This window comes from Artibeus jamaicensis, unplaced genomic scaffold, assembly GCF_021234435.1.
Source record: "Artibeus jamaicensis isolate MK-2021 breed Jamaican fruit bat unplaced genomic scaffold, CSHL_Jam_final contig_3230, whole genome shotgun sequence".
NCBI classification, from domain to species: Eukaryota; Metazoa; Chordata; class Mammalia; order Chiroptera; family Phyllostomidae; genus Artibeus; species Artibeus jamaicensis.
The window spans coordinates 1,760,236-1,767,677 of record NW_026521764.1 but is presented as its reverse complement, the minus strand read 5'-3'; the positions used below and the strand labels follow the sequence as shown (position 1 = coordinate 1,767,677).

The 7,442-nt window shown below is 48.5% G+C and overlaps 1 non-coding gene across 1 annotated transcript; it reads right to left on the bottom strand.

Moving 5' to 3' along the window:
* Positions 1–973: 973 nt before the first annotated feature.
* Positions 974–1,047, bottom strand: LOC119042565 (small nucleolar RNA SNORD93). The gene has a single exon (XR_005081252.2). It is a non-coding gene; the product is annotated as a small nucleolar RNA SNORD93 (small nucleolar RNA).
* Between the last annotated feature and the right edge of the window lie 6,395 nt (positions 1,048–7,442).

Sequence of the window (7,442 nt, the reverse complement as noted above, 5' to 3'; positions counted from 1 at the left end):
TGCCACACAAGGTAAGTTTTTAGAGTCCTGTTTATTGAAACATAATTTCCATGCAGTTAACACTCATCCCAAATTCGAACACCACCCCATCACCACTATAATTGACAGCTGTTCAAGAGGCACCCCCGTGCCTCTCTGCAACCAGGCCTTCCCCACCCCTAGGATCCACTGATCTGCTTTCTGTTGAAAGGGTCAAATTTAATCATCCAAGTGCTCTACTACAGAAAAATCCGTAAGCATACAAAGCCAAGTTTTTAAAAGGATACCCTGGAACAAATATTCTCCATAAAAGAGTGGGATTTAAAACTTGTAAAGTTTTAAAAACTTGTAAATTAAAGCTCAGTTGACAAAGTTGTCTTAAGATTAATTATAGAACAGCTAGTCTAGTTGCTGTGTCAAGCTGCAGGCTGGGGTTGGTTGGTAGAACAACTTTCAGTGATGCAAGTGAATTCTGTGGATATTCTCTGTGGGGGAGACATACGTCTTCCAGATAGTCAGCACTCAAAACTCACCCCTGCTCTTACCAGGAAAGGGACAAAGAAAGCAAAAACCGCTCCTTTGCACACATCAACCATCCCCTGTTCAAATGTGCCGTGTCTCCTCGGAAAGCTGCTTTCAACGCCACAAGTCTGTCTTTCAAGCACCAGCCCTGTGAAGAAGTGTCACAGCGGGTAATTAGATTAATGATTATTAAATGACATGTTCCTAAGAAGTTTGTTCACAAAATTGTTTAGATAACAGAATTCCCCACCATTGCATGCTGTCAACTCCGACAGTCATGTTCTGGCATAAAAACCAATTTTTAAAACTCAAAGTCCCACGTGACGAATGCTCACAATCCACCTCAGCCTCCTTTCAAACTCAAAATGGCCACCATTGGAAAAACACTTTGAGAGATTAAATGTTAGTCACGTAAACATACTTTTTAAAGTGGGGAGGGATGTGACTGCACCCAGTAAGTTCCCAGCTAAGTTGGCCTCAGGTAAATCCTTTCACCCATCAGAGCGGAGGCATCTCCAATCAGATGAGAGTTCTCATCCTTGGCCAAGAATTCTCCAGGTATTTAATAACCATCCAAATTCTCTCCACTTACCCGAAGCTTGTCAGCATCTTGAGCTGGGCTGAACCTGGTAGAAAAGTGAGAAGAGCAATGTTAAGTATATCACATGGTAACTTTTTATGTTTTATTTTGGTAAAGAACATCTTCTATCGTGGCTACCTACTAGCTGCCTTTGACAAATAAGTACTGTTGAATAGAAGCCCTACTTTTTAAAAAAAAAGCTACATTCTCCAAATTTCCCAACATGTGGGAATCTCCTGTAACTTCCGGCCAGGAGTACAATGAAGAGTAAAACAAATTCCTGGGCACTGGAAATCGAGAGAATGCCAGCAACCACCATTTCCCCCACTTTATCTTTGTTACACTGGCACGGAATAGTATCAATTTTAGAAAAAGTAAACATTACTGGCAACAGTTATTTGCCTAGAAAAAGAAACAGGCTTTAACTGACTTGAAAAACCATGAAAAGCCAACACTTCTTGCCAGCGAGGCAGAGGCAGAGCCGAGGAGTCGAGTAGAGTGGTCCCCGCCGCCCTGCTCCCACAGCCCGCAGCACGCGTGTCCCCCTCAAACGGCATCGTTGGAACAGTCGAGCCCAAGGCCCGGACACTGCGTTTCCCCGTGTCCTCTGCTGTTCCCCTGAGACTGAGGTACGGGGACAGGGAACATCGGCTGCGTGCTTTGCGCCCATGTCTTTCTGAAAAGGGGTGCTTAGAACACGGCCTGCAACACACCTTCCACCTTCAAATCTGGGCGACGGCGCTTTCTACAGCGAGGTGGCCGGTAACGGCCTCCTAACGCCCCAGGGAGCCGGAGAGCGCGCGCCCACAGCTCCGCGCTTCCAGGAGCCCAAACTCTCCAGGGCAGCCTCGCCCGTGCACCCCGCGGACGCGGACGCCAGATTTTCTCCCAAGACTGGCTGCGCGCCCGAAAAGGTCATCTGCTCCTGCAAGACGCACCCCCTGACCTTTAAAAAAAAAAAGCCCAACCGCCCTGCGAAGTGGCAACGAAAGGCATTTGTGCCGGGAGAGCGGCTGTGTGGGCGAAATTGCCTGCGTTTGTTGCGAACACTGTTATCTCGCTGCTCCGCACGGAAACTGCGAGTTTCAGATCCGTGTTCTCATCCGCTTCCTAAACTGGCTACTCCCGGTCCTCGGGCCCCGGGGCGCGGCGAGCGCCAGCCACCGGACGGGCCGGGCTCTGCGCTGCCCCGACCACGTTCGAAACGCGCTTTCCTTGAAAGGCAGCTGGAAGCTCCCTGGGGTCCGATCCCTTGAGCGTCGGGGTCCCAGGCACGAGGGGTGCCAGGAGCCCGGGGAAGGGCGGCCTTAGGCGTCACCGGGGTGCTTCCCGGGGAGGAAGGGCCCCTGGCACCACAAGGATGTCCCCACCCAGGAGGAGTCATCAGAGACGCTTCCCCTGGGCTGGTAGGGCCTCCCCGAGGGGTCGCCTAAGTGAGGCCAAACCTGGGTCCTGGTGGCTCAGACGGGGCGTGCCGAGTGTCACCGGAGAGACCCCAGGCCACCACGTGGCTAGCTCGGCTTCGAGCCAGTCGGAAGCCACTTACCGAGTCGGGTGCTGAGGTCGAAAGGGGAGGGCGCCAGGGAGATCAAGTTTAAAAAGGGCCTTGGCTGTCAGCACCCCAGGCAACCAACCAAAAAGTTGCCCAAGTGCAGCTCCCTGCCCAGCATCCGCCCCGCACTGCCCCGCCCAGCCCCGCCCCGCCCCGCCCGTGGCTCCCCTCGGCTCTCCCGTGCCCCCTGTCGGCGGCCTGGGGAAAGCGGGCGAGCAGCGGCCTAGGCACCCCAGCCCAAGCCACAGACTGCGGGCTCCGGAGAAATCCACCCCAAACATCTCCCTGGGTGTGGTGTCCATGTACCTTGCTGCAGTTTCGATGAAACTCCTGACATGCAAATAATGTTAACTATCCTCCACGCCCCAAATATCCCAGACGCTCCAGGGTGTTCTGCAGCCCGGAGGGATAGAACGCGCCCTCCTCAGCCTTGCTGTTACTCGTAGTTTTATCTTTAATCTGTACTTGGAATTTTGAGACTTGGGGCTTCCTAGAAACTAAAGCACTTGAGATAATTTTGGTTGGAGGGACTGTTTAGTGCAACAGATAGTTATCGAGTGCTGACGGTGCCAGGTACGGTGGTGAGTGCTTGGGTGTGGCAGGCGAGAATTCTACCATTGAACCACCAATGCTCCAGCTTGGGTGTGAAGTTGAATGAGAAAATGCCCCTGCCCTCAAGCAACTAGTAAAATGAGGTTTACCCGCTGATAGGAGTTCACACAGTGTGCCAAGGACACAGCACAAAGCCGGCAAGTCCCACCTCGGAGTCAGTGAAGGCTTCTTGGAGGAGGGGGTACCTAGGCTGAGCCTAGTGTTACCAGCAGGAAGCTGACAGCCCATCAGATATAGGTGAGGGAAGCACCTGGAAAAAACCAAAGAGGCCAAGAGAGTTAAAGAAGAGTCACAGAGTGGAAAGGACGTGGTAGATCATCTGGGGTCTTCTCTGGGGGAGTAGAGCTGGCCTGAGGCTGTTCTCCAACAGTGGAGTTGTCCTGAGGGTGGAACATCAGCCCCCTGAGGCCTCTTCTCCACCGAATCCCCAGAACTCAGCATAGTGCCTGGGATATATTTGGGAAAGTGGGAAATCACTGCAGGGAAAGACATTTGCGATTTATCCCCCAAAGTAGTCGAACATCACATTATAAAATTCTTCTGGGCTCATAATGGTGGTAGTTAGTGGACCCAGGCTGTAGCTTCCCTGGGTCGCCTTGGGTGTGCATTTATCCCTGTGTTCCCAGTACTTGGCCTAAGCCTTGGTGCAGCCAGTGCTTGGTAAACCTGCTGGATTTCCTCTCTCCATGAGCATTTGGCCTGCCTGTCTCACATGTGATGCCTGCTCTAGAACACACCCCAGGGCATGGGGAGGTGTTGGACACCTCTCTGCTGGCCATGTTTCTCCGTGGAGAAACTTAGGTTGAATAGCACCTCTGGTCTCCGTCCAGACTTTCCTCATTCCTTTTCAGAAGATGAAGGGACTCCAATAAAGTCCTGTGTTAACATGAATTTTGAGGGCGTGCAAACTGGGGTAGGCTTGTTGGCTTCCATCTTCTGCCTGTCCTTCGTTCCCACTGATACAGGCCAAGATTCTCCCATTCTCTGACCGGAGGGGAGTGGGGGCTAAGCAGTGAGCACCTGGACGCCATTGAGGGTTTTCTAGATTCAGTATGCAGTCAAGTGGAAAATCCTAAGTGTCACGACCTTTACCTGTGTGCTTTTTCAAGAGCCCAAACCAAGTGAAAGCTAGTATTCCTCCTTAGCCCTGCAGAAACAGGATCCTTCATTGTACTGCCTCTAAAGTTCTGGTCCCCACATGTTACGGCAGGTGACATCATAGATGACTCATCTTTCTCAAGAACAGCAACTCCATTAGAAGGGTGTCAGTTGTGAGGATTCATGTTCTTTTTCTTCCCTTAGTGCCCAGGATCGGCAGAAGGCCACGGTGACTCCAGGTTTGGACTGGGAAGAGGGAGAAAGCCGATGAGGCTCCAAAGACTCGATCCTATACAGTTAGTAGTAAAGCTGACACTTTAATGTCCATTCTGCATCTTCTGTCTGACTTGGTGCTGAGCATGGAAGGCACAGTAAGCACATGATTTACGACCCTCCCCAAACTCTGCAGTTGCCTGGTCCTTACTTCCAGGACATCTGAAGGCTGCCTTGTTCTCAGTGGAGTAACATCAGACAGATCGAGGGCATTTGCTGTTGCAAACTAATGGGTCCATTCAGTTACTCTCATGTCTGCGTTCGATGTGTTGAATCTTACTGTGTTGTTGCAGTAGAGTCAGAAGATAAATCAACCACCAATATTTATGATTTAAAAGATCACTCCAGTTGGGTAACATTTGAATTGGCATCATTGGGCTGTTTGCCACAGGCAGTTCTGGGCCCAGCAGCTTGCTTTTCCCAAGCAGCTATAGGCTTGTTTTCAAGCCAGAAGAAGATGTCTGCCCTTGCTGAGGCCTATCGGCTTTATCTGCCTAAATAAACTGTGTGGCTGATCGGCTGTCAGAGGGGGTGCAAGTTAGCACCCCGAAACCCTGGAATACACATGCACTTGTTTCTGACCCCAGCATGGGTACGAACACACTATTTTTTTTTAAATGCCCTCTTGGGTTTGTTTTTTACAAACTTAAACATGGTTGGTTATAATACTTCTAAGAAATATATGAATAAGGATGTAAAATAGATTTTTTTTTAGTTATAGTCAATATATTAAATGTGCCACTTTTATTGATAAGAAGGATCTGGTTTGTTATAAAATAAGTGAAGTAGAAACACACTTTAACTCCACATCTTTCTGAAACTAACCTCTTATTTCCTTGTTCTCTTTGTAGCAAAACTTCTCAAAAGCATTGTCTGTGTTTGTCTCTGGTTCCTCTTCTCCATTCTTTTCTGAATTGAATTATATTGGGCAGCTTCTGAGGTGGTCCCCAATGGTCCCGTCTCCCGCTGTTCATGCTCTTGGCTGATTGCCAACCCCTGGAGTGTGGGCTGGACCTAGTGATTTTCTTTCAATGAATAGAATCAGCAAAAGGGGTGGGATGACATATGAGAAAAATACCCCACATCTGATGTTTTTAGGGAATTGAAAATTGAAGCGACAGTGAGATACTGTTATACTTCATTAGAACGACTAAATTCCAAAACACTGACAACATCAAATGCTGACGAGGATGCAGAACAACAGGAAGCTTTACTCATATTTGTTGCTGATGGAAATGCAGAATGGTACAGCCACTTTGGAAGACTGTGTGGCAGTATCTTACAAAGCTAAACATACTCTTATGACACAATCCAGCTATTGTGCTACTTGGTATTTACCCAAAGGAGTTGAAAACTTATGTCCATGCAAAAACCTACACATGAGTATTTATCGTAGCTTTATTCATAACTGCAAAAGTTTGCAAGCAACCAGGATAAGATGTCTTTCAACAGGTGAATGGATAAATAAACCGTGGTACATCCACGTGATGGAATGTTATTCCGTGCTAAAAATAACTGCTCTATCAAGCCATGAAGAAACATGGAGGGAACTTAAATGCATATTGCTAAGTTAAAGAACCAATGTGAAAATTCACCTACCATGTGATTCCAACTACATCACATTTAGGGAAAACTATGGAAGCAACAAAAAGATCAACGGTAGCCAGAGTTTTGTGGGGAGGGAGGATGAACAGGTGGAGCACCAGGGGGTTTTAGGGCAGTGAAACTGCTCCGTGTGATGCTGTAAGGGTGGACACGTGTGTCAAAACCCATGGAATGTACACCACCGGGTGAAACCTATGTAAACTATGGATTTGGGTTGATGACGGTGTGTGGGGAATTTTGGGAGTGGGAGAGTCAGCGTGTGTGGGGAGGGTGTGGGGAGTCTCCCTACTTTCTGCTCAATTTTTCTGTGAACCTGAAAAACAAAGTCTTTTTAAAAAGTGAGGGGATGTCAGCTCAGTGATTGTATTACAAAAGACTAAAGCTACCATCTTGGGCTGCTCTCTCTTGCCTTCTCTCTCTCACCTTCTCTCTCTCCAGTTTCTTGCTCTTGGGGAAGCATGTTAACTTGCTGTGAGTTGCCCTACGGAGAGAACCACTTGGCAAGGGTTAGCTGTCTTCAGCCACTAGTCAGCAAGGGTCTGAGGTCTGCCACCAGCCACATGAACAAGTTTGGAAGTGAATCCTTCATGTCAAGCTTCAAGAAGACTGTAGTCCTGCTGACACCTTCATTGTAGTCTTATGGGGGCCATGGGACAGAGGCTCCCAGCTAAGCCACGCCCAGAGTCCTGACTGACTAAAGCTTCCAGATAATAAATATTATTGCTCTCAATTGCTAAGCTTGGGGAAATTCGTTACACAGTGACAGCTAACTAATACAGCCATCCAATCACTCCATGAAAACTGCTCTTTTCAAGGTCCACAATGATTTGAGTCTTTCTTTACCTTAGTTGTCCCATGAGTTTGAAATGTGATCACCCTCTCCTCCTTAAAATACTTCCGACTTGGCCTCCAGGTCACTGCACTTCCTTGTTTTTCCTCCAGCTTCCTGCTGCTTCTCCTCAGTCTCTATCACTGCATCCTGTCCGTGTTCCCACCTCGACTCTGTGGAGTTCTCCAGGACTCAGTCCATGAACCTCAGCCCTCCTGGATCTATTCCTCTCTCCATGAAGACTTCATCTTGATGTACAGTTGTAAATACCATTTTTACTTTATGACTCTTATATGTCTATTGCAGGCCTTGGCCATTTCCTGACCCTCGGTCTCATATGTCCAACTGTCCACTCAACATTTGCTCTCAGGTTTCTAAAAGGCATTTTGAAA